The sequence below is a fragment of the Stegostoma tigrinum genome, unplaced genomic scaffold (genome assembly GCF_030684315.1).
Source record: "Stegostoma tigrinum isolate sSteTig4 unplaced genomic scaffold, sSteTig4.hap1 scaffold_49, whole genome shotgun sequence".
Lineage (NCBI taxonomy): Eukaryota > Metazoa > Chordata > Chondrichthyes > Orectolobiformes > Stegostomatidae > Stegostoma > Stegostoma tigrinum.
The window spans coordinates 1,900,098-1,926,438 of record NW_026728419.1 but is presented as its reverse complement, the minus strand read 5'-3'; the positions used below and the strand labels follow the sequence as shown (position 1 = coordinate 1,926,438).

The window sequence follows — 26,341 nt, the reverse complement described above, 5'->3', positions numbered from 1 at the left end:
CAAGGTGCCTCACAAAAGGTTCAGCCTTACAATAAAAACCATGGTGTTGGAGGTGATAAGTTGACATGGATGGAGCATTGGCTAACAGCCAGGAAGCAGTGAGCAGGGATTAGATGTTCTTTTTCCAACTTGGTGACCTGTGACCAGTGGAGTTTCACAGGGATCAGTACTGGGACGGCAACTGTTTACAACAAATATAAATAACTTGGAGCAATGAAGTGTAAGTACCTGGGCCGAATTTGCAGAAAACATAAAAATAAGTAGAAAGGTGGGTTGTGAGAGAGATACGAACAGTTCACAATGAAATATTGTTATCTGAGTAGACGAAAAGCAAATGGAGTATAATGTGGGAAAATGCAAATTTGGTATATTTGGAAAGAGAATAAAGGAGTTGTTTTATTCAAATGAAAAAAAAAACAGAAATCTGCAACAAAGGTAATTGAGTTCCTTGTGCACAAAACACAGGAAGCTAGCACACAGATGCAGCAGGTAAACATGAAGACGAATCGAATATTGGCCCTTACTTTAAGGGGTTGGAATGTAAGACGAGGGAGGTGTGCTGGTGGGACACATTTGGACTATGTCAGCAGTTTTTCCTCCCTTATTTAAAAGGATATCCTTTTACTGGAGGCAGCACAAAAAAGGTTCACTAGACGATCTCCAATTTGTTGGGATGGCCTTATCAGCAAAGGCTAAACAGATTGGGACACTACTGTCCGGAATTTAAAAAAAAAAGAGGATGTGATTTTGTTGAATTGTACAGGATTCTTAAGAGGCTTGACAGGGTGAATGTTGAAAGGATATTCCCTTCATGGGAGACTATATGACCAGAGGGCGTAGTCCCCAAATATAAGGTGCCATGTTAGAATTGAATCTGAGAAGTAGCTTTATTGTCCTATATACTCAAATGCCACGTACTGGGCCATTTTAGGTACAGAGGTACCCAGGTTAAGATTCTTAAGTACAAAAAAATTCTTGGTCAGGAAGACAATTAGAAAAATAAAGAAAGAAAAGTTCCAGGATTATAGATCAGAGGAATAAGTGAGAGCAGTAATTTTTTAAAAAATCACTATGATAGATCAGACGAATAAATTTTAAAATATAAATGTAAAGTTCAGAATGTCAGTCGTTTTAACCCAGTTCGCGCTGGCACCGAGCCTCCAGTTTGAGTTTTGACACCTGACCATGCCAGGCTTCACTTTGAGCCTCTCGAGGTCGGGAGACTGCTCTGGAATAACCTCAAGGCCAGAAGTCCATGCTGAGGGCATGTCAGCCAACAGATCACCTTGCCGGACCCACACTGAGGCATGACATTCAGGACATTACTGAAAAGAAAGAAGCAAATAAAGGAGGGAAGAAACAGAAAAGAAATTGACAGAGTGGACAGGTCCTACCCCTCAGCCGAAGTCTAAGGTGAGGAGGACTTTGTTCTCCAGTTTAAGAGTCTCTGGTACTCATGGAGTCATTGAGCTGTACAGCACTGAAACAGAGCGTTTGGTCCAATTGTCCATGCCAACCAAATATCCTGAACTGATCGAGGCCGATTTGTCAACATTTGGCCCATATCCATCTAAACCTTCCTATTTATATACCCATCCAGATTCCTTTTAACTGTCATTGTACCCACTTCCATCACTTCCTCCGGCAGCTTGTTCGATACATGCAACACCCTCTGCGTGAAAATATTACCCCTTAGGTCTTTTTCAAATCTTTCTCCCCTCAACCTAAACCTATGTGCTGTAGTTTTCAACTGCCGTCCCCTGGGGAAAAAAAGACCTTGGCTATTCACCCTACCCATGTCTATCATGATATTCAAAAAAATTCTCTCCCCTCAGTCTTTGACATTCCATGGAAAATAGCCCCAGCCCCTCCTGATAGCTCAAACCCTCCAAACCTGGCAACAGCCTTGTAATGAATCCTCGTAATGACAGGTATATGAATTGTGTCAAGTTTCACATCTTTCCTATAGCAGAGAGACCAGAATTGGATGCAGTATTCCAAAAGTAGGCTAACCAATGTCCTATACAGCTGCAACGTGACCTTCCAACTCCTCTGCTCAATGCACTGAGCAATAAAGGCAAGCACACCAAACACCCTCTTCACTATCCTATTTACCTGCGACTGCACTTTCAAAGAACAATGCACCTGCACCCCAATGTCTCTCTGTTCTGCAACACTCCCCAGGGATCTTACTGCTAAGTTTATGAACCCTGCTGTAATTTGACTTTCCAAAATGCAGACCCTCACCTTTATCTAATTAAACTCCATTTGCCACTCCTTGGCCCACTGGCCCAGCTGATCAATGTCCTGTTGTACTCTCAGGTAACCTTCTTCGCTGTCCACTACGCCTCCAATTTCGGTGTCGTCTACATTTCTACTATCCATACCTCCTGTGTTCACATCCAAACCATTTACAAAAATGGCAGAAAGCAGTGGAGCCAGCACTAATCCTTGCAACGCACCACTGGTCACAGGCCTTCAGTCCGAAAAGGAACCTTCTACCACCCTCTGTCTCCTACGTTTGAGCCAATTTTGTGCCCATCTGGCTAGGGTTTCCGTCTTCCACGTAATCAAACGTTGCTTCGCAGTCTACCCATGCAGTACCTTGAATGCCTGACTGAAGTTCATATAAACAATATGCACTGCTCCGCCTTCAAAAATCTTCTTCATTACTTCTTTAAAAAATACTCAAACAAGTTCGTGAGAGACAATTCTGCATGCACAAAGCCATGTTCACCATCTGTAGTCAGTGCTTGCCTTTCGAAATACCTGAAAATCCTATCCCTCAGGATCCCCTCCAACAACTTATCCACCACTGGAGTCAGGTTCACCAGCCTATAGTTCCCTGGCTTTTTCTTACCACCTGTCTGAAATAATGGCACTGCGTTAGCCAACCCCCAGTCTGCTGGCACCTTGCACATGTTTTTTGATGATACAAATACCTCAGCAAAGGGCCCAATAATTTCCCCGAACTTCCCACAAAGCTCTGGGTTACACCTGATCAGGTCCCAGGGACTTATCCACCTTTATGGATTTTAAAACCTTCAGCACCTCCTCTGTAATATGGACTGTTTTCAGGGCATCACTATTTATTTCCCCTGGTTCCCTAGCTTCCATGTCTTTCTCCAGGGGCAATACTGATGTGAAATATTCATTTCGTCTCTCACCCACCTCCTGCGGTTTCACACACAGACGGCCTTGTTGATCTTTAAAGGGCTCTACTATCTCCCTCATTACTGTTTTGCCCTTATTATTGTTATAGAATCTCTTTAGATGCTCCTTAATTGCACTTGCCAAAGCTATTTCATGTCCTTTTTTGCACGCTTGATTTCCCTCCTAAATATACACTTATTGCCCCTATGCTCGTCCAGGGAGTCACTCAATCCCAGCTGTCACAACACAACATATGCTTCGTTTTTCTTAAGCGGACCCTCAATTTCTCTATTTTCAGCATTCCCGGCACCTACCAGCCCTGCCCTTCACATTACCTTCAACAAATTGTCTCTGGACTCTCCTTATCTCTTTTTAAAAGGAGTCCTGATTCCCAATCCTTACCTGCAAATAATCACTCCCAGTCAAATTTTGAAAGTAAAAACCCTGAAGAAACTGCGGATGCTCTAAATTGGAAACAAAAGCTGAAATTGCTGGAAAAGTCTGGCAGAATCTGTGGAGAGAAATCAGTGTTTGCATTTCGGATTGATTGACACTCCCTCAGAGCTCAGGAAGGGTCACTCGACCTGAAACATAGAACATAGAAAAGTACAGCACAGTACAGGCCCTTCGGCCCACGATGTTGTGCCGTGGAATAATCCTAATCCAAAAACAAAATAACCTAACCTACATTCCCCATGTGCATGTCCAGCAGTCGCTTAAATGTCACTAATGAGCATTTGATTTCTCTCAACAGATGCAGCAACACCTGCTGAGCTTTACCAGCAATTTCTGTTTTCGTAACTTTTGGAAGTTCCTGCCTAATACCATGAAAATTGTTTTTTTTTCCAATTTAACTTTTTGATCAGTCTGTCCTTTTCCATTATTATTTTAAAACTGATAGAATTATGATCACTTGCCCCAAAGTACTCCCTTCCTGTCACCTCAATCATTTGCCTGCCTTATTCCCAACAGGTCAAGTTTTGCTCCTTCTCTTGTACATACATCCACAGACTGAATAAGAAAGTTTTCTTTCACACACTGAACAAATTCCTTCCCATCCCATCTCTTAACACTATGCCAGGCCCAGTCTATGTTTGGAAAGTTAAAATCCCCAACCATTACAACCCTGTTATACTCACAGATATCTGAGATCTCCTTACTTTTTCATCTCAATTTCCCATTGACTACTGGGGGTGCCTTTTGTACAATCCCAACAAGATGGTCATCCCTTTCTTATTTCATAGTTCAACGCAAATAATTTCCTTGGGCAAACTCCCAGGAATCCTCCCTAAGTACTCGCTAAGTACAGCCATAATGTTATCCCAAACCAAAATCACCACTACCCCTCCTAAGTCCCTCATATCATCCACAAACTAAACTGTTTAATCCTGGTGTCAAATTTAGGTCCTTTAAGAAATTTCCAATAAGTGTTGATATTTAACCCCAATCCCAAGGTCTAATTTTGAGTAATAACCTATTTAATTATATTTTTCAAAATCTTACTGATGTTTTCTGAAGGCCCAAACATATTATTTGCATGAGGGAAGCAGCAGGGACCTGTGGGGCAATATTTTCACACAGAGGGTGGAGCACATGTGGAATGAACTGCCAGAGGAAGTGGTAGATACAAGTACAGCTGAATTCTGCTTATTACAAAGTTTAAAAGACATTTGGACAATTACCCAAAGAGCGAAGTTTTAGAGGGATATAAAGGCAAAAGGGATTAGTACAGTTTTGGAAACTTGGTCAGCACGAACAAATTGGACAGAAGGGTCTATTTCTGTGCTGTATGACTCGGAGACTCTAATAAATGCTCTAAGTTGAATGTTTATATTACTCCACTTCATTATTGGAACTAGTGGATATTCCTGCAATCCTGAAGTGAAAATATTAAATGCAAACTTGCTTTCAGTAATGTATGTTTCCCATGGCCTGATATAGATGTTTGCAAAAATCTGAGCTCAGACATCCCCACTAAAAGATTTAACTTGACTGCAGTGGCAAATGTGATATGTCCTGTTCTGCAGGGAAACCAGGTAATTGCTTACGTTGTGAAGGTGACCCATGGCAGCTGATATGGGAGATTTTCTCAATCATTCCAACACGAGCGTATTGATATAATCTCAGCTGCATCACACTTGGCAGTCATCAGCATAGTTTCAGAACACAATGGCAGGTTCATGAAGGCAAATTATGGTATTTATCAAATCAGATGATCACAATATGTTTGATAAAGCTACCCAACCAGTTCCTGCTCATTACTGAATTCCTCAGCAAGGCTCCCTGTCCATACAACCTCAATATTTTCTGCAAAGTAGAAATTATTCTTCAAGGTTAGCAGTTGAATTCTGCTCTTCATAACTTCTGCACACTGGGCTCTGTTTAGAGCATTAGCTACCCCCTGGTGATGAAGCTTTGGTCACAAGGCCTTTATCAAAATGATGTTTGATGCTCACTGCTTACATCTTGTTCCCTTTTCTAAAAACAAAAGCTGCATGTTCATTTTTATAGTGACTGAGCTCTGAGGTGGGTCAGCTGTTTTATTGGAAAATGCATCTAGGACCAAAGCAGGGCGAAGGATTGCATCCTGTAATGTTAGCTTTGTCTCTTCACAGATGTTGCCTGAGTATTTCCAGCACTTTCTGTTTTCCCCAACTTCCCCACATTCTGATTTCCTGCTTCTGAAGTATTTTGCTTAATTACAGTTAGGTTGAGTTGGCCTGTGAAAGGCCTGATTAATTTTTTTTGCATATTACCAAAAAACTGTTCCAGCAATATCAAACGGCTTGGAAAACATCAGCCTTTTAACAGCCGACCCTTAACTATTGAAACAGCCATTCCTCATCCCTGTTAAATTTCTGTTAGAATATGCGATTTGCAGCAAGCAGAATATTCATTTCTTCATACAGGGTTGGTTTGGCCCCTATAGTGATTAGGTGCACTGAACGAATGAAGAATTGAAAACCAAAAAATAATTTTGAAGAGGATCGCACTGTCGCAGCACATATTGTCCATTTCTGCAGAGGCAACTGAAACAGTTGGAACAGCAAACAACATATTTTCTGACAAAATCTTGAAACATAAGTAAGATTCAATGCGGCTAAGGCAGGTTGCACATGGTTTGTTTCTGTCCTGTCCACAGTTAGTTGCCATCGAAACACACTGCATGGATAAAAAACTAATAGTCCAGTATAATAAAGTGTGAAACTGGATGAACACAGAAGACCAAGCAGCATCTGAGGAGCACAAAAGCTGATGTTTTGGGCCTTGACCCTTCATCAGAGAGCATCTTCATCTCTGATAAAGGGTCTAGGCCCGAAAGGTCACCTTTTGTGCTCCTGAGATGCTGCTTCGCCGGCTGTATTCATCCAGCTCCACACTTTGTTTTTTGGATTCTCCAGCACCTGCAGTTCCCATTATCTCTAATAGTCCAGTAGTCTGCAGCATTTTCGAAACAGTTTAGTTTCCTGGATGACCTCCTGACATTAACACCGTCTTGAAATTCCCAAATTGGTCATGTGGGAATTGTGGTAATGTCGGCTAGACTGAGAACTGGAAATACATCTTTTCAGATGTTACCTGGAATGGTTACAAAACGTCTGAAAACTAAACTTCCAGCGATGCGAGCAAACTCACATCCAGAACCTCAACTTGAGCTACAAATCTTCTCAAAACTCGCTTGCACCTATGGCCGCAATACGCTAAAACTGGCCCGAAGATGGGAAACCAGTGCCATCCGACAGAGTGCCACCCGCGAACAGCTGTACTTCCTGCATGAATGCCTAAGGAAACAGGTACTACCCAAATGTCTCAAATACAAACCTCCCCTTAACACCCCGCTAGCCAAAAGAATAGCTGAGCAAAACGGCCGCAGAATGCTTAGAGAAATGATCAATGATGCCCACAACAGACTCCGTAAATACAACCGGGAAATTTCGCGCCAAAAAACTAACGCGACAGACCATGAATGGACAGGCACAGCACAACGAGCCAGAGACATCAGGCAGCGGCAAACACAGAAAACGAAAAAACTAGACAAATTCACACAAAATAACAACACAGACAACACAGAAACATGGATAAAAAAAAACTTATCTGACCGACCATTAACAGACACTGAAAAAGCCGTTTTAGTAACGGGATTAAATTATAACTTCCGGGATGCGGACAAGAAAGATTTCTCAGCAGCGTTAGAAACAACACTGAAAGACAACAAACTCACAGAAGAAACCCAGCAAACCATCAGACAGACAGTCGCACCAACATTAAGCAGGAAAAAGGAAGAAAACACACTCAACACACAAGAAAGGAAAGCCCTGAAAGGACTCAAAAAAGATAAAAACACCGATATCCTACCTGCAGACAAAGGACGCTTGACCGTCATCTTAAACCGAACAGACTACATTGAGAAAGCGAACGCACTGCTTACAGATACCGACACTTACTAACAGGTGGCGATAGACCCGACCCCACAACCAGAGAACTGAATCACAGCCTTACTCAAAAAACTTCAAAAATCTGGAGAATTAAACAAGAGAGACTTCCAAAAAATGTTACCAGATGGATCCAACACACCACACTTCTATGGACTACCAAAAATTCACAAACCAGAAGCCCCCCTCAGGCCCATAGTGTCGCTACCTGGAACACCAACCTACAGATTAGCCAAGGAACTACACCAAAGACTAAAACACCTAGTAGAAGACTCCCACCACTCCATTCGCTCCACCCAAGAATTCCTGAACACCAAAGACACCAAGATAGAAGAGGATGAAATAATGGTCTCCTTTGACGTAACAGCCCTGTTCACATCCAACAACATCAACCTGGCCAAAGAAACACTGATGACACTATTAGAGGAACCAAAGACACATACACCAGACACCACCAACCTCATCAGCAAGGACAACATCATCAAGCTAGTGGACCTATGCCTCACCACCCACTTCACTTTCAATAACAAAACCTACAGATAAACCAACGATACACCCATGGGATCTCCGATATCAGGGTTCTTAGCAGAGGCAGTAATGCAGAGACTCGAACAAACAGCTCAACCAATCATCCAGCCCAAACTTTGGGTCCGCTATGTGGATGACACCTTTGTCATCACTAAACAAAACAAATTGGAGGAAACATTCAAGACCATCAATAATACCTTTACTGGCATAACATTCACAAAAGAGGAGGAAAACAACAACAATCTGCCATTTCTCGATGTCACAGTAGAGCTAGCAGCCAATGGGGAACTTCAAACCAGCGTCGACAGGAAAACAACACATACGGACCAAATACTGAACTACAGGAGGAACCATCCCAACACCCACAAACAAAGCTGCATTAGAACATTATTCCAACGAGCCACCACACACTGCAGCACAGAGGAACTACGCAGAGCAGAGGAAAATCACCTACACAGCGTATTCAAAAAGAATGGGTACCCTATGAACACAGTCCGCCGATTTCTCAGCAGCCAGCCCAAACAAACAGACAAAACGGGCTCAGAAACCATAACCACTCTCCCCTACATCAAAGACATTTCCGAAATGACTGCCAGACTACTCGGGCCTCTTGGCATCAGGGTAGCCCACAAACCCACCAACACACTAAAACAGCAGCTAATGAACTTAAAAGACCCTATACAGAAAACAAAGAAAACGAACGTCATCTACAAAATACCTTGCAAGAACTGACAAACGCTACATTGGACAAACTGGCAGAAAGCCAGCCACCAGGATACATGAACATCAACTAGCCACAAAATGTCATGACCCACTATCACTCGTATCCTCACACACAGATGAGGAAGGACACCACTTTGATTGGGACAACACATCCATCCCAGGACAAGCCAAACAGAGACATGCACGAGAATTCCTAGAAGCATGGCATTCCAACCGGAACTCCATCAACAAACACATTGGCTCCAAATCAATCTGCCACCCACTGAGGAAAAGAACAGGAAATGACATCACCAACCCAAGGAAACCTAACCAGATAAATAGAAAGCGGGACATAACACCAGCGCTTCGTCGGAGGCTCACTGATGATGTTACCCAGAATGGTGACGAAACGTCTGAAAACTAACCTTCCAGCTCAGCGATCAAACTCACATCCAGAACCTCAACCTGAGCTACAAATCTTCTCAAAACTCGCTGTGACAAAAATATTGCAAGCGACGTGTTTCTACTTCATCGGTTTATTCCCATCTCAGAGAGGAAGTTTTACATTCCGTTTGGAACAGACCGACTGAGAACAAGAGAAGACCATTCAGATCTTCGCAAGTGTATCAGCTCTCTTGTGTGGCCTTGGTCAGTGCATCAACATGAGGTATTTATTTCAGATACGTGAAGCGGAGGGAAGCAGGCAGCTGATGAAAATGCACAGTGCAGTTCACTGCAAGCCACAGCACTGACCAATAGAAAATAGCAGGGGATGGTTTTGATCCATCGACCTCTGGGTTATGGGCCCAGCACGCTTCCGCTGCGCCACTCTGCTACCATGAACTACCTGTGTCTCAGGCAAGTATTCAGCTTTCCATCTGGAGTGCAGCATTTCCATTCGATGTCGATGTTCGAAGCTTTTCACTGTCGTGCACAGACGTGTCACAGCTGTGTAAGTCTAACCGTTGTCTAATTTCCCACATTCTGTTGGTCGATTTATGATTTCACTCAGAATCACAAAACTTGTCACAGCTCAGATGGAGGCCATACACCCTGCCTTAGTTATGCCACGTCTCCCCAATAAGCAATTATCACTTTCAGCACCAATCTTTTGCCTTCTCCCTGGAACATCTGCACAGGTACTTTTAACATAGCTGTCCAATTGCATTTTTGTTGATTGAATCTGCCTCTGTCGCTGTCAGATCGAGATTTACCGACCCGAACCACTTCTTGTGTGAGAACGTTCTTCCTCAAGTCACTTTCACTTCGTTTTCCTCGTGCCGTCAAATATCTGCCTAATCATTCTCAATCCCTTCAGGCGTGGTGTGGTAGAACTTTCACGCGTTTATTTCCACTGTCTAGACCCCTCGTGACTTGGAGAGCTTCGTTCGGATCACTTTACAGCCTTCTATTCCCCAAGGAGAACTGTCTCAACTTTCCAACCCATCTTCATTTCTGACACAGATACATTTTAAACCTTCAATATTTGGACCTATCTTCGATGCTCCTTACTCACAACACCTTCTCTGCCTCCAGAAACAATTCTTTTGATGCGGCCTGGACTGTTTTGTTCTTCCAGTCTCCTCTTTGTCTACGATTCACATGAACCTGTTCAGCACTATCCCCAATCACTTCACTTTCCCACTTTGAGGTTTCATGTTCATGATTAGCAATGCTTCAGCCTAAGAATTCATTCAGAGTCGGATTGCCTGTGTTAACATTCTAAAACTCTTGTTCTTCCTTTGAACAAGTGTATCCCTTGGCCGTGTTCGCTGCAATGGGACATCTACCCTATCCCAAAGTCAGGCAGATCAACTTCATTTCACGAAGCTGCTTTTTGAGATAATTAATTGGGTACTTTGGCGAAACACGTGTGGTTGTTTAGATGTAAAACTGGGACTTCTGGCATTTATAAATGCTGTAAGGCCCAAAGCAAGAATCATACCCCTGGACCAATGAGCCATCTGGAGACCACAGGGGGCAATCCTCAACCAGCTGGGACTCGCTTTGTGTGACGTACATCCCACGATGCTTCAGGAATTCCAAGGATCAAACAGTTTCCTGAACATAATCCCTTGACCTTGATTGTTCTTGGAAAAGAACCAAAATTGCTGGAAAAGTTCAATACGTCTGGCAGTATTTGTGAAGGAAAATCAGGGATACTGTTTTGGGTTGGGTGAACCTTTCTCAGAACTGACTGTTCAGACTTATTTCCCAGGACATGGCTCACAGCCTCACCTGTTGGCCTGGCAAGTGGATATCTTAAAGCTCTTTAACTTTTAATAAGGTTTGTGCTGGTTCTGCTATGACAGGCAGTGAATTACCTTTTCCCACTGTTGGTGGTCTGAGTGAAATGTTTTTTTCCTGCTGCTTTGATTCCTGTCACAAGCAAAACGGAGGAAGCGAACAGCCCTCGCATTCATTCCCAGCTTTTGCCCACAGTCAGCAGGATATGAATCCGTGCAAAAACACCCCAATAGATTTGAAATCCATTGCCTTAATATTAACTAGCATCTCTTGGTTAATTGTTAACAGCGGAGTTTATAAAGGGAGCCCGCACATGAAGACTACTTGAATTTTCCACAGCACTCAAAAAGGGGTCAAAAAAGATCATAGCACAAGGTCAGAGTTCATGTTGTTGGCTAATAATTGAGCATGGACTTCCTATTGTTTAATTAACAGAACACACAGAATCGGGACTAAAGGGTATATTTCATGTTGAAATATCCACACCCCACAACTCACCCACCGTACTCTAATGTACACTATTTTATGGGCACTGTTGTCTCGGAGATCTTTTAACTTGATGTAATTCATTAAACCTGCCACATTGCACATTACCAGAACGAAATTAGCCACATCCCACATCCTACCCCAAATGCATCTTTTGCCTCTTCGAACAGTTGTGGAAACATTTTTTCTCTGAAATTTATCACCTTCACAAAAAAGGGGCTTTACAGTGAAGCAAAAATCAGAAGCCATTCTTTTCTTGGCACAGATTATTTACAGAGTTTAACATTATGGGTGTATAGTTCCTTACTCTGCTCGGTGTCTGTAAGTGTCTAGTTATTAGTTCTCCAGTCACCAAAGAATATGTACACAATATTTGATAAAAATGAATAACTACAATCAAGGCCACTAAAACATTTATCATCTGTGTGGAAACCAAGGTGTCTCAATAAGTGGGATGACTGATTCAATACTTTCCCACACTCAGAACAAATGCATGGTTTCTCTCCCGTGTGAATTCGCGGGTGCAAGACCTGATGGAAAGACTGGCTAGATCTCTTCCAACTCTTGGAGCATTTATCGACATCTGCTAAGTGTGATCTCACTGGTGTGTAGCAGGTAGGATGTTTGAGTGAACCATTTCTAAACTTAAAGCAATTATCGAGTCCGAGAGATATTCAGCACAGAAACAGAGTCTTTGGTCATTCTCGTCCATGCCGACCAGATTTCCAAAATTTATCTCCTTCTGTTTGAACATTTGGCCCATATCCCGCTAAACCCTTCCTGTACATGTATCCATGCAGATGTCTTATATGTTGTGTTTATACCAGCCTACACCATTTCCTGTGTGAGTTCATTCCATACACACACCATCCTGCGTGTCAAAATATTACACCCTATGTCCCTTTAAAATCTTTACCCTCAAACCTTAAACCTATAACCTGAAGTTTGGACTCCCCTATCCTGGGAAAAAGGCCTGATCACTACTCCATGATTTTATTAACTTCGATAAGGTCACCCCTCAGCCTCCAACACTCCAGTGTAAAGAGCCCGATTTTATTCAGCCTCTCCTTCCGGATCATCTGCTCCAACCCTGGCAACTTCTCTGTAAACACTTTCATCTTTCCTTGAGCAGGGAGAAGAGGAATGAATGCAGTTTGCGAGGTTTCGTCTTGTGTATTAACGGGTGTTAATGGGTACAGAGAGGATGAACACATCCGCTTTATCCCACCAGTTTAAATTGTGAAAATATCGGTTTTAAAGCAGCGTAAGAGGAGATTGTATCTTTCTGTGCATTTTCACTGGAAATGTTCAACTGTGAACTGTCTGCCTTAAAAAAAATGGTGCTTGACTTAAATTCTCACTGGTTAACATTGAGATAGAAAAAAAGTTTCTGTGTTCGGGTGTTTAAGTTCATGAACATATGGATGGGAGCTGAAGCAGCTTGTGTGGTGCTGAGGATTAGTTGGCCAATGTGCCTTTCTAATAGAACAGTACAGCACAGAACAGGCCCTTCAGTGCACGATGTTGTGCCGACCATTGATCCTCATGTATGCACCCTCAAATTTCTGTGACCATATGCATGTCTAGTAGTCTCTTAAATGACCCCAATGACCTTGCTTCCACAACTGCTGCTGGCAACGCATTCCATGCTCTCATAACTCTCTGCGTAAAGAACCCGCCTCTGACATCCGCTCTATACTTTCCTCCAACCAGCTTAATTTATGACCCCTTGTGTTAGCCATTTCTGCCCTGGGAAATAGTCTCTGGCTATCAACTCTATCTATGCCTCTCATTATCTTGTGTACCTCAATTAGGTCCCCACTCCTCCTTTTCTCCAATGGAAAAAGTCCAAGCTCAGTCAACCTATCTTCATAAGATAAGCCCTCCAGTCCAGGCAGCATCGTGGTAAACCTCCTCTGAACCCTCTCCAAAGTATCCATATCTTTCCGATAATAGGGTGACCAGAACTGGACGCAGTATTCGAAGTGCGGTCTAACCAAAGTTTTATGGAGCTGCAACAAGATCTCACGACTCTTAAACTCAATCCCCCTGTTAATGAAAGCCAAAACACCATATGCTTTCTTAACAACCCTGTCCTCTTGGGTGGCCATTTTAAGGGATCTATGTATCTGCACACCAAGATCCCTCTGTTCCTCCACACTGCCAAGAATCCTATCCTTAATCCTGTACTCAGCTTTCAAATTCGACCTTCCAAAATGCATCACCTCGCATTTATCCAGGTTGAACTCCATCTGCCACCTCTCAGCCCGTCTCTGCATCCTGTCAATGCCCCACTGCAGCCTACAACAGCTCTCTATACTGTCAACGACACCTCCAACCTTTGTGTCGTCTGCAAACGTGCTGACCCATCCTTCAATCCCCTCATCCAAGTCATTAATAAAAATTACAAACAGTAGAGGCCCAAGGACAGAGCCCTGTGGAACCCCACCCACCACTGACTTCCAGGCAGAATATTTTCCTTCTACTACCACTCGCTGTCTTCTGTTGGACAGCCAATTCTGTATCCAGACAGCTAAGTTCCCCTGTATCCCATTCCTCCTGACCTTCTGAATGAGCCTACCATGGGGAAACTTATCAAATGCCTTACTGAACTCCATATACACCACATCCACAGCTCGACCCTCATCAACTTTTCTGGTCACATCCTCAAAGAACTCGATAAGGTTTGTAAGGCATGACCTACCCCTCACAAAGCTGTGTTGACTGCATTTAATCAAGCCATGCTCTTCCAGATGGCCATAAATCCTATCCCTCAGAATCCTTTCTAACACCTTGCAGACGACAGACGTGAGACTTACTGGTCTGTAATTGCCAAGGATTTCCCTATTTCCTTTCTTGAAGAGAGGAATTACATTTTCCTCTCTCCAGTCCTCAGGTACGACTCCAGTAGAGAGAGGATGCAAAGATCCTCGCAAGTGGCGAAGCAATTGCATTTCTCGCTTCCCAAAGCATCCGAGGATAAATCTGGTCCGGGCCTGGCGACTTGTCAATCTTAATATTTGACAAAATTTTCAGCACATCAGCTTCCTCCATCTCTATCCATTCTAGCATGCACACCTGCTCTTCAAAGGTTTCATTCACTACAAAGTTCGTTTCTTTCGTAAAGACAGAAGCAACAACTCATTTAGGGCTTCCCCTACCTCCTCAGACTCCACACACAAGTTCCCTATGCTATCCCTGATCGGCCCTACTCTTTCTTTGATCATTCTCTTATTCCTCACAAGCGTAAAATGCCTTTGTGTTTTCCCTGATTCCTTCTGCCAAGCCTTTCTTTTGCCCCCTCCTGGCTCTCCTCAGACCATTTTTGAGCTCCTTCCTCGCCTGCGTGTAATCCTCTCGAGCTGAGCTTGACCCTAGCTTCCTCCACCTTATGTAAGCTACCTTCTTCCTTTTCACGAGAAGCTCCACCGCTCTCGTCATCCAAGGTTCCTTTATCTTACCCCTTCTTGCCTGTCTCAGAGGGACATATTTACTCATCACTCGCAATAACTGTTCCTTAAACAGTCTTCACATGTCTATAGTGCCCTTACCATGGAACAATTGCTCCCAGTCCATGCTTCCGAACTCATGTCTAATCGCGTCATAGTTTCCTCTTCCCCAATTAAATATCCTCCCACTTAGCCTAATCCTCTCCTTCTCCATAGCTATGTAGAATGTGAGGCAGTTATGGTCACTATCACCAAAATGCTCTCCCACCACAAGATCTGATACCTGCCCTGGCTCGTTTCTGAGCACCAAGTCTAGAATGGCCTCTCCCCTTATCGGCCTGTCAACGTACCGAGTTAGGAAACCCTCCTGAACACACCTTACAAAAACAGCTCCATTCAAATCTTCTGATCGAAGGAGGTTCCAATCAATATTAGGAAAGTTAAAGTCACCCATTACAACAACCCTACTACGTCCACACTTTTCCAAAATCTGCCGACCTATGCTTTCTTCAATCTCCCTGCTGCTATTGGGGGGCCTGTAGTAAACCCCTAACGAGGTGACTACTCCCTTGCTGTTCCTAATTTCCAAACATACTGACTCGGTAGGCAGATCTTCCTCGACAATGGAAGCTTCTGTAGCTGTGATACCCTCTCTGATTAGTAGTGCTACACCCCTTCCTCTTTCTCCCCCCTCCCTATTCTTTTTAAATGTTCTAAACCCTGGAACATCCAGCAACCATTCCTGCCCATGAGAAACCCATGTCTCTGTTATGGCCACAACATCATAGCACCAGGTACTGATCCATGCTCTAAGTTCATCACTTTTATTCCTGATACTCCTTGCGTTAAAGGAAGCACACTTTAACTGATCTCTTGGTTCCTTCCCAGGAAAATCCTTCCCACTAGCTGGTCTACCTCTTGCTCACCTGCGGTATACAGCTCAGGTTCCCACCCCCCTGCCATACTAGTTTAAACCCTCTGGAACTACTCCAGCAAACCTTCCACCCGGGATATTGGTCCCCTTCCAGTTTAGATGTAACCCATCCTTCTTGTACAGGTCCCACCTTCCCCAGAAGGCATCCCAATTATCTACATATCTGAAGCCCTCCCTCCTACACCAGCTGCGCAGCCACGTGTTAAGCTGCGCCCGCTCTCTGTGCCTCACCTCGTTATCTTGTGGCACCAGTAGTAAACTAGAGAACACTACTCTGTTCGTCCTGCTTTGCAGCTTCCATCCTAACTCCCTGAAATCACTTTTTATATCCTCAATCCTTTTTCTGGCTATATCATTAGTGCCAATATGTAACACAATTTCTGGCTGTTCGCCCTCCCCGTTTAGAACCTTATACACCCGATCGGAGACGTCCCGGACCCTGGCACCAGGGAGGCAACATACCTTCCGGGAATCCCGATCCTGACCACAAAATCTCCTGTCGATTCCCCTAACTATAGAGTCCCCTACCACGAGTACTTTTCTATTCTGCCCTCTTCCCTTCTTTGCCACAGTGTCAGGCTCAGCGCCTTATTAAACCAATTTTAAAAGCAGACTGATCAAAACTTGAAAAATCCTCAGCCTAAATGCCTTGTAATCTCAAATTCTCCAGCATTTGAAGTTCCTACTATCCTTGAACAACTCTATGATGGGAATATGCTCAATGTTCTGGAACCAATATTAGGGAATTCCTACAGTGTGGAAACAGGCCTTTCGGCCCGACAAGTCCACACCAAACCTCACAGCATCCCAGCCAGACCTTTAACCCTCCTAATGTACCCCTCCCTGAATACAACAAGCAATTTAGCATAGCCAATCCACCTAACCTGCACATCTTTGGACTGTGGGAGGAAACCCATGCAGACATGGGGAGAATGTGCAAACTCCACACAAGCAGTCGTCCAAGGGTAGAATCGACCCCGGGTCAGAGTGCTGTGAGGCAGCAGTGCTAAATACTGAGCCACCATGCCAATAAAATGCTTTCTCTCAGTACTTTCACTCAACTTTCTCTAAATATGCTTGTTCCAAGGTAAACGTTAATCTCTCCTTTTCTGCATGTTCAGCACTTGCTCTGAATGTTATCGTCTCATCCCTGGTACATGCTGCACCTTCCCCCCAACACCCTCCCTGAATATTCACACAGGGCATCAGAAGTCAAAGAAAATCACCTGCCAATGCTACCTCATTACAAATAGCATTTCAGAAAAAAAGCTGTCAAAGTATTCACTAGTTTTGAATTTGATGATGATGACTTGGATGTATTGAACGATAGATTTTGAGAACACTGAGCCAGGAAAGGTTATGACATAGGCAAGGCATGTTTTTCAACTGAGTGCAAGAGCAATCAAACAGATGTGCATGTGGCTGCTTTATTTTTCTCAAGTCGAGGCCTGTGAGTTTAATCAGATTACTGACTCACTGATGTGGGACACAATTGCAAATGACCAAGTCAGTGGCTTATTACGCCGAAAGCCAATTCCCACATTAGCCAGACCAATAGATATTTGCACATCTCACAAAATGAGCTAGAGTTAAATAAAAATACTACATCAAGATGCAGAAATGCCTGTCCACAGAGTGCATTCTTGCTGTCAGAACTCTACATGCTTTTCAGCACCTGAGACATGTTCTGCTCAGGGCCTGGCACAAGATCTGTCTTTCCCTGGCATTTTTGCACTTTGATGTTTCAACTCGAACCTAATGTCTCACAGTGCTGTTGTCTTGCCTGGTTGTTTATCACAGGCATAAGCCAGGCAGCTTAGCATTGTTATTACCAGCAGTCAGTCAAGGGCTGGTCAGCAGCTGTGGCAACAAATGCATTTGTTTCAAACAAATGGTCACATCTCAAATTCTCAGGGAAACAGTTCTCAGTCAGGGCAAGGGAGACAGGATTCAGTCACGAGATCCTGACATAGCATTTCCAAGGAATCATTCGATATCAGCCCAGGGACTTTGACACTGTCAGCCAGCCATTTGGGGCTAATCTGGATCAGGGAATCTGTATCACTACAGTACAGCGAAGTGGCCACACTCACCACGAATTACACTCTCAAAATGCTCCAGTAGACTTGTCGAGCCTGAATTATGAGCATCAATCCAAGCTGACCCTGTCCATTCCTGCCACTGGGGGTCATTTTGATGAAATTCTCAAAAGGTGTTCAGGAGTTTGGGAGGTTCAAGTCCATAGCTCTCTGAAATAGCAACACAAGTGGATAAGACGGTGAAGAATTTCACTTTCATGGTACGCAGCATCGGGATATGGTCAACTTGGATATCTGGCTCGTAAGTGGGAGGAGATTTTGTTTTCAAATATGTCAGAGCATGCATTGTTCCGACAAGAACAGCTATGGTTTCAACCATGAAATGGCCACAACTTGATCAAAAGTGACCATCAAGCAGTTGGAACTGTTAGCTGTCAAATAAATTAAGACAGAGATAAGTACATTTGCAGGAGTTTTTTTTAAATTGATTTTTAAAAAAAAAATGTCATGGGATGATGACATCACTGGATAAGAATGGCAGTTTCCTTCCCTAAAGGACAATGGATTCACGGTCAGATTCTTATTTTCAGATGGATTCAAACCTAGGTCCCCAGAACGGTATCTCAGTCTTTAGGGAGTAACTGACAGAAGACTAAATAGAAAATATATACTAGAAATCATAGTGTCTTGGTTTATGTATTCACCATGAGATCCGTGACTGCTATAGACGCCAGGTAAAGAGCTGAAGAGATTGCATTCCCCCACCCCCTGGACAGAGTCACAATGGTCACCAGGTTTCATAGCCAATTGGGAAAATGCAATAAGGGATTACAGTACATGACTCATCCCAATCCTTTGTTTGGATTTAAAAAAAAACTTTGATTTTTATCCACAAAATGAAAGATTACATTGCTTCCAATAAACAAGTGTCTGTGGAGAGCAACAAAATCCGTCATTGTAAGAGGTGTGCAGACATAACTAACAAAAGGGCCATCGAGATCATCACAGAATTCCTACAGTGTGGAAGATGGCCATTCGGTCCATACCAACCCTCCAAAGAGCATCCCACCTACACTCACACCCTACCCTATCCCTGATTTGCACACCTGACACAATGGGCAATTTAGCATAGTCAATCTACCTAATTTGCATATTTTTGGACTGTGGGAGGAAACCGGAGCACCTGGAGGAAACCCACGCAGGCAGGGTCTGGGTCGGACACTCATCGTAAGTTCAGTGCGGACTTGATGGGCTAAGTGTTCTGCTTCCACACTAGAGGGATTCTATGATCTCTAGAAACAAGCCCAAAACACATGGCTTTTGATTCTGCTGTTAGCTGTATTCAAACCAATCAACTCATTCAGAAATTTGCTGGTAGTTAACCAGTCCTGATGAACCGGGAAATCCCTTTTCACATACTGTGTGGGTGGATAATCTTCAGTCAGCGTGAATGTATCGTGACAACGTGACGATTTCCAAGCTCTACCTTACACAACTGTTACTAACATTTTATTCATAATACCAGCACCCTTACTTGAGCAGGGATCAGTGACATCTGTACCAACAGCCCAAAACCATGTTTCATTTGATAGTGAGAGTGACAGCAAAGTCCTTCAACTGTGGTTCTCTGAACTCGCTGGTGTGTTACCTGTTTGGATGACAGTGAATCCCTTCCCACACTCAGAGCTCAAGAATGGTCACTCCCCAGAGTGAAGTCGCTGGTGTATCAGCAGGGAATCGAGTCGGCAAAACCTTTTCCACACACAGAACAGGTCAATAGTCTCTCTCCAATGTGGATTCACTGGTTTATCAGCATTTGAAGTGTCTGAGTGAATGCTTTCCCACATTCCGAGCAAGTAAATGGTTTCTCTCCAGTGTGAACTCTCTGGTGTTTAAGCAGGTTTGATGACTGAGTGAATCCCATTCCACAATCAGAGCAGGTGAATGGTCTCTCTCCAGTGTGACTCTGGTGGTCAGTTTCTAGCTGGGATAAATGAAGAAATTCCTTCCTGCAATCTGCATATTTCCACAGTCTCTCTCCAGTATCACTACTCTGGTATGCGGGCATTTCAGATGAATGTTTACAGACTCTTCGACACACAGACCGTGTGCATTTCTCCCCAATGTGAGTGCTGCTTTTTCCTTCAATGTTCAAAATCCTGAGAAAATTAGGCTGTGATAAACAAAGTGACTGTCAGACCTGGATGTGGAACTGCTCGAATTCTCCAACTGCAGACTATACTGGATGTGAGTTTGATCGCTGAGCTGGAAGGTTAGTTTTCAGATGTTTCGTCACCATTCTAGGTAACATCATCAGTGAGCCTCCGACGAAGCCCTGGTGTTACGTCCCACTTTCTATTTATCTGGTTAGGTTGCCTTGGGTTGGTGATGTCTTTTCCTGCATTGGTGATGTCATTTCCTGTTCTTTTTCTCAGGGGATGGTAGATTGGCTCCAAATCAATGTGTTTGTTGATGGAGTTCCGGTTGGAATGCCATGCTTCTAGGAATTCTCGTGAGTGTCTCCGTTTGGCTTGTCCTAGGATGGATGTGTTATCCCAATCAAAGTGGTGTCCTTCCTTGTCTGTATGGAAGGATAGAGTGACAGTGGGTCATGTCGTTTTGTGGCTAGTTGATGTTCATGTATCGTGGTGGCTGGCTTTCTGCCAGTTTGTCCAACTATACTTTCAAACAGCAACTAAGTGCAGTGAATAAGAAACCAGACGAACACAGATTGTGAAACTGAGAAATTCTCTGGACATTTGTGGAGCGATACTTGGGGAATATTCTGGATTATCATTAGAACAAATTCAATTCATAAATATCCTCCAGGTAAAGGATCCAGTCAATGTTTGCACAAAACTACCAAAAGAGAGAGAGGTGGGAGAGCCAGGGAGGAAGGACAGGCATTGTATAGATCTGTAACTCAACCTTTCGATCCTTCAAAGACGAATAATGGTGCAGAAGTAAAATTGTGGAAATCTGAAATGAAAACAAAATAAAATGCTTAGTCAGAGTTGTACAGCACGAAACAATCCCTTTGGTCCCAGTTGTCCATGCTGACCAGATATCCTAAATTAATCTAATCCCATTTGCAAACATTTGGCCCATTATCCTCTGAACCCTTCCTACTCACGTACCCATCCAGATACCTGTTAAATGTTGTAACTGTACCAGCTTCCACCAGTTCCTCTGGCAGCTCATTCTACACAGGCACCACCCATTTGCCCTTTTAAAAAAAAGAAAGTTGCTGGAAAAGCTCAGCAGGCCTGATAGCATCTGTGGAGGAGGAAAAAAAAGGTTAACGTTTCGGGACCGGCTACCCTTCCTCAGAACCCGAAACACTTCTCCTCCACAGATGCTGCCAAACCTGCTGAGCTTTTCCAGCAACTTTTTTTTTCAGATTAACAGCATCTGCAGTTCTTTTGGTTCCCTTTTAAGACTTTCCCTGTCAGCTTAAGCCAGTGTTATTTGTTCTCATCTCCCCTAACCTGCGAAAACCATCTTCGCCATTCACCCTATGCCCACCGTAATTTTATTAACCTCTATAAGATCACCCCTCAGCCTTCAATGCACCAGGGAAAATAGCCCCAGCATATTCAATCTCTCCCTCCAGCTCAAAACTTCCATCACTTGCAACATCCTTGTAAATCTTTTCTGCACCCTGCCCAGTTTAACAGCATCATTCCTACAGCAGGGAGACCAGAACTGAACACAGTATTCCAAACGCAGCATAATCAATGACTTGTTCAGCATATAACATGACCTCCCAACTCCGACACTCAATGCACTGACCAATAAATGCAACCAGAGCAAATATCATCTTCACTACCTTCTGTACCTGCAATTCACCTTCAAGGAACCGTGCACCTGCACCCCAAGGAGTCTCTGTTGCATAACAGCCCCCAGGGCCTCATCATTAACTATTTAAGCCCTGCCCTGATTTTCATTACCATAATGCAATCGCTCACATTTATCTGAGCTAAACTTACTTCTATCACTCCTCGGCCCATCGACCCATCTGTTTACGTTCCCATTGTACTTGGAGGTAAACTCCTTTGCTTTCTACTACAACAAGAATTTTAGTGTCATCTGCAAACTTACCAACCATCCCTCCAATATTCATTCCACATGATTTGTATCAACGCTAAAAAAAAGCAGTAGACCCAGCACCAATCCTTGCAGCACTCTGCTGTTTATAGTCCTCTAGACTGAAAAAACCCTCCCCCCACCATGATCCTGTTTCCTACCTTCATGCCAACTTTGTTTCAAATAACTAACTCTCCCTGGATCCCATTTGATCTAATCTTGCTAACCAGTCTACCACGTGGAGCTTTGGTGAATGCCTTGCTGAAGTCCATAATAGACAGTGTCCACTGCTTTGCCTTCAGCATTCTTCTTTGTCACTTCTTCAAAAAACTCAACCAAGTCAGTGAGACAAGATTTCCTACTCACAAAGCCATGTTGACTATCCCTAATCAATCTTTGCTTCTCTAAACATATGCAAATCCTGTCCCTCAGAATCCCCTCCAGCAATTTACCCACCACTGACATCAGGCTCAACGGTCGATGGTCCTCTGGCCTTTCCTTAAAGAATGGCACCACGTTAGCCACCCGGCCTTCTGGCACTTCGCTAGTGTCAGTGATACAAATACCTCCGCAAGGGGCCCAGCAATTATTTCCCCCGCTTCTCCCAGAGTTTGTGGGTAACACCTGATCAGGTGCCTGGAACCTATCCACCTTTATGCATTTTAAGACGTCCAGCACCTAGACCTCTGTAATATGGACACTTTTCGCAACTCATTATTTATGTTTCTAAGTTCTCTCACTTTCATATCCTTCTCTGCAGTAAATATTAATGCAAAATACTTATTTACTATCTCAGCCTGCAGTTCCACACAGACAGCCTTGTTGATCTTTAAAGGGGCCATATTTTCTCCCTAGTTGCTTTTTTGTCCCAAGTGAAGTTTCGGAATCTCTTGGGATTTCCCTTAACTCGATTTGCCAAAGATAGCTCATGTCTCCTTTTTGCCGTCCTCATTTCCCTTGTGTATACTCCTACTGCCCTTATACTTCAAGCGACTGACCCAATTCCTGCTGTCAATACCCGACATGTGCTGCCGCCTTTTTCTTGACCACAGCCTCAATTTCTCCAGTCAGCCAGTATCCCCTACATTTACCAGCCTTGCCCTTCACCTGAACAGGAACATAGTGTGCCTGGGCTCTCCTTATTTTAGTTTTGAAGGCCTCCCACTTTCCAAGCATTCTTTGACCTGCATATTACCTCTCCCGATCATCTTTTGCAAGTTCTTGCTCAATAATGTCAAAGTTGGCCTTACTCCAATTTAGAATTTTGAAATGTACATTAAATAAATAAGTTTCATATTTAAACTGATCACATCTGCCTGCATCTGGCATACACTCCTCTAAACATCTCTTATTTATGTCCTTATTCAAATGTCTTTTAAACAATGTGACTGTACCTGTATCTGCCACCTCCTCTAAAAGTTTGTTCCACACATGGACAACTCCGTAAAAATTAAAATATCCCTCATGTCTTTTTAAATATGTCTTTCTCCTCTCACCTTACACACGTCCCCTTGTCTTGAAATCACCCAACCTTGGGAATAAACCCTTGCTAGTCGCATAATCTGTGCCCTCATGATTTTATGAAGCTCTGTAAGGTCACTCCTTAACCCCTTATGCTCCAGTGAGAAAAGTCCTAGCTTTGGCCGTCTATTTGATAATCAAGCCCTCCATTCCTGGCTACATCCCAGCAAGTCTGTTCTGAACTGTCTCCAGTTCAATAATAATGTCCATCCTGTAACAGGGTGACCAGAGTCGCACACAATACCTCACATGAAGCCTAAACAATGTCCTATACAACCTCAACATAACATCCCAACTCTGAGACTCAAAGGTTTGAGCAATGAAAGCAAGTGTGCTAAACATATTAACCAGCCTGACTACTTGTCTACATAAACTTCAAAGAATTATGTACCTGAATCTCAGCATTTCTCTGTTCCACAACACTACCCTGCGTGCAACCATCAATTGTGCAAGTCCTACCATTGTTCATTTTACCAAAATACAATATCTCACATTTATTCAGGTTGAACTTCATCCTCCACTCCTCAACCCATTGACATAATTCATCAATATCTCCCTGTCATCTTAGTTAACCTTCACAAACCACGAATTCTAGTATCATCTGCAAACTTACTAATCTTGTCCCTTAAATTCTCATCCAAATCATTAATCTAAACGAGAAACAAAAGTGGCCCCTGTACCGATTGCTGTGGAACATGCTGGTCACAGAACTCCACTCTGAAAAATCCCCCAACACCACATTCTCTCTGACAACTAAGCCAACTCCGCTTCCAATTAGCGAGCTCTTCCTGAATCACGTGAGATCTAACTTGACTCATTAGTCTACCATGTGGAACCCGGTCAAAGGCTTCACACTCACTCTGGGAGGTGCTGCAAATCTGACCCAATTCCCCCGCCATTTGTCCATCATTCCTTGAAAACTCTCTTGGGAATAACTGCTAAATCTGCATCCAGCTGCCATTCAGACGGCTCCAGATCCTGGGAACTTGCTGAGTCGAGTAATCTTCACATTTTCACCCTGCATTATTTGCCAATTATCTGAATGTTGTATTCTACGGTTACCAAACATCGCTACAATGGAGAATTATCTGAGCTTCTGTTAGCTCTCTCGAAACCAGAGACCCACCATAATTTTAATTTACTTATGGGATGTGGTCTTCGCTGCCCAGACTAATATTGATTGCCCATTTTTATTCGATTTGGAGAAAGTGGTACTTTCTATGACTGCTGCACTCCATCTGCTGGAAGTACACCACTGTGCTGTTTGGATGATAATCCGCGCTGGAGCCTCACCACCCTCCCTATTGCAGGCATCATACCTCAAACCTCACTACCCACCCGATCGTGCCCTCCAGCCTCACTACCTGCATTACTGCAGGCATCACCCTCGAGCCTCAACACGCTTCACATCTCTGGAATCCCTCTCCAGCCTCACGACCTGCCTATCGTTGGAATCCCCCACTAGTGTCAACTCACACCATCTATTCAGATTCCTCCAGTCTCACAAACCACCTTATCTCTAATCTCCTCCAGCCCACAAACTTCTGTAGCTCTATAATTGTCTTTAGCCTCACAAACCTCCCTTTGTCTGAGGTCTCCTCCAGCCTCTCAATCTTCCCCATTTCTGTAATCCAAGCTCACTTTTCCCTATTTTTGTAGTCTTCTCCAGTCTCAGAACCCTTCCTGTCTCTAATATTGTCCAGCCTCATAAATGGATGATACAAGAACGACATTTCTTTCCTCTAATACAATCCTTATTTTTTTTCATCCACTTGATGGCGGTACTTTCAATTTCCTGGGCTTCAGGCCCCAGAATTTCGCGGTAAACTGCTTTACCTCTATACCTCACTTTTCTCCCGAAAACACTGACCAATCATGAGTCATTTATTCTGATATCTCATTTTCTGAAATGGCTTGAAATATTGCTGGGCATCTTCCTACGTGAAGTGTCTCGGAGGTCTACAGTACAGAAAAAGGCTCTGAGGCCCATCCAGCCTGTGCCAGTTAAAAACCACCCCACCTAACTATTCTAATCTAATTTTCCAGCACTTGGCCCATAGACCTGTCTGCGTTGGCATCACAAGTGTGCATCTAAATATGCCTTAAACGCGATGAGGATCTCTGTGCCTACCACCCTCACAGACAGTGAGGCTCAGTGCCATTGTCACAGCATGATGACATCACAGACAGGAACAGAGACGAGCTGAGTCTGTGCAAACCAAAGATCCCCCACACACTGTGAAGGACAGGAGGGTCCCTGATAGGGGGCAGAGGAGATTTAACAGAATGGTTTGTAGGGAAGAGGGTTTTTAGTTGCATGGTTAGAGTTGTTTTTAAAACATTATTCTTTCATCTGACTTAGGCATTGCTGGTACATATTGAGAATGTCCATCTATTGTAGATGGACTCTCCTTCTCAACCTCTCCCCTCGCCTGGGGTGCGGTAATCTTCAGGTTAAACCAGCCCTATGGTCAGGTAGGACAATGGTAACTTTACCTTTGGCACAGTGATGCCACTGTGCCTCGGTGGTGTGGGGGGGGGGGAAATGTTGAATGTGGCAGATGGGACACCACACTGACACTGCACCACCTGGAGGATGTTACCTTTCTTTAATATTGTTGGGGCTGTGCTCATGCAGGGAAGTGGAAAATGTTCCAACACAATCCGGATGAGTGCCTTACACACAGGAAACAAACAGTCATTGGGGAATAAGGTGCTTGGAGAAACTAAGATTGATCTCCTTGTAACAAAGGATTTTGAGGG

General features: G+C 43.7%; 1 long non-coding RNA gene across 3 annotated transcripts in view; it reads right to left on the bottom strand.

Annotated features, from left to right (window-relative positions):
* The window catches only part of LOC132208593 (uncharacterized), a 49,910-nt gene that overhangs the window by 14,810 nt on the left and 8,759 nt on the right, over window positions 1-26,341 (bottom strand). For 2 of the 3 annotated variants that reach the window (XR_009444723.1, XR_009444724.1), the window contains exon 4: window positions 19,620-20,950. This is a non-coding gene — a long non-coding RNA (uncharacterized LOC132208593). Of the gene's footprint in view, window positions 1-17,351; window positions 20,951-26,341 lie in introns of those variants that run through there. The other variant, XR_009444722.1, reaches the window with a different exon arrangement.